Consider the following 1,143-nt stretch of genomic DNA (forward strand, 5'->3'; position numbering starts at 1 on the left):
GCGCCTCAATAAGAGCAAAACAGGGGAGGGCTGGGTGGGCATACCTCCTGGCGGCGGTTCTGGCTCCGGCTTTGCCCACCACCCTCACAATAATCCCCCCCATAGCGCCCTGGTCCGGTCTGGCCCCGCTGGCTGGAGCTGAACTGGACGAGCAGGAGCGGTTAGCTTCAGCTCCGTTGTGGAGCAGTTGGCGGTACTTGGGCACCGATGACCCAGGCAAGGGTTGTGCCGGACTGACGACGGCGCACCCTGGCGGTGCGTGAGGCAGGAACGGACCGACCGGGCTGACGATGCGCACCCCTGGCTTGGTGCGTGGAGCAGCAACGGGCCGACCGGGGCTGGACGACACGCACCCCTTTCTTGGTGCGTGGAGCCGAACGGGCCTCACCGACTGACGACTCGCACCTGGCTTGGTGCGTGGAGCAGCAACGGGCCGGACCGGCCTGACGATGCGCACTGGCTTGGTGCGTTGAGCCGAAACGGGCTTTACCGACTGACGACTCGCACCCTGGCTTGCTGCGTGGAGCAGCAACGGGCCGGACCGGGCTGACGATGCGCACCCCTGGCTTGGGCGGAGCCGAACGGGCTTTACCGGTCTGACGACTCGCACCCCCCGGCCGTGCGTGGAGCAGCAACGGGCTTTACCAGGCTGGACGACTCGCACCCCTGGCTTGCGTGCGGTAGCAGAAACGGGCTTTACCAGGCTGACGACTCGCACCCCTGTCTTGGTGCGAGTAGCAGGAACGTTCTGGACCAGGCTGACGACTCGCACCCCTGGCTTGGTGCGGTGGCAGGAACAGGCCGGCCGGGCTGGCGACTCGCACCCCTGGCTTGGTGCGAGTGGCAGGAACAGGCCGGGCCGGGCTGGCCGCGCACCGTAGGCTTGGTGCAGTGGCAGGAACAGGCCGGGCCGGGCTGGCGACGCACACCGTAGGCTTGGTGCAAGTGGCAGGAACAGGCCGGGGCCGGGCTGGCGAGGCGCACCGTATACTTGGTGCGAGTGGCAGGAACAGGCCGGGCCGGGCTGGCGACGCGACACCGTAGACTTGGTGCGAGTGGCAGGAACAGGCCGGGCCGGGCTGGCGAGGCGCACCGCAGGCTTGGTGCGAGTGGCAGGAACAGGCCGGGCCGGACGGCGCACCA

Source organism: Coregonus clupeaformis, chromosome 14, assembly GCF_020615455.1.
Source record: "Coregonus clupeaformis isolate EN_2021a chromosome 14, ASM2061545v1, whole genome shotgun sequence".
NCBI lineage: Eukaryota > Metazoa > Chordata > Actinopteri > Salmoniformes > Salmonidae > Coregonus > Coregonus clupeaformis.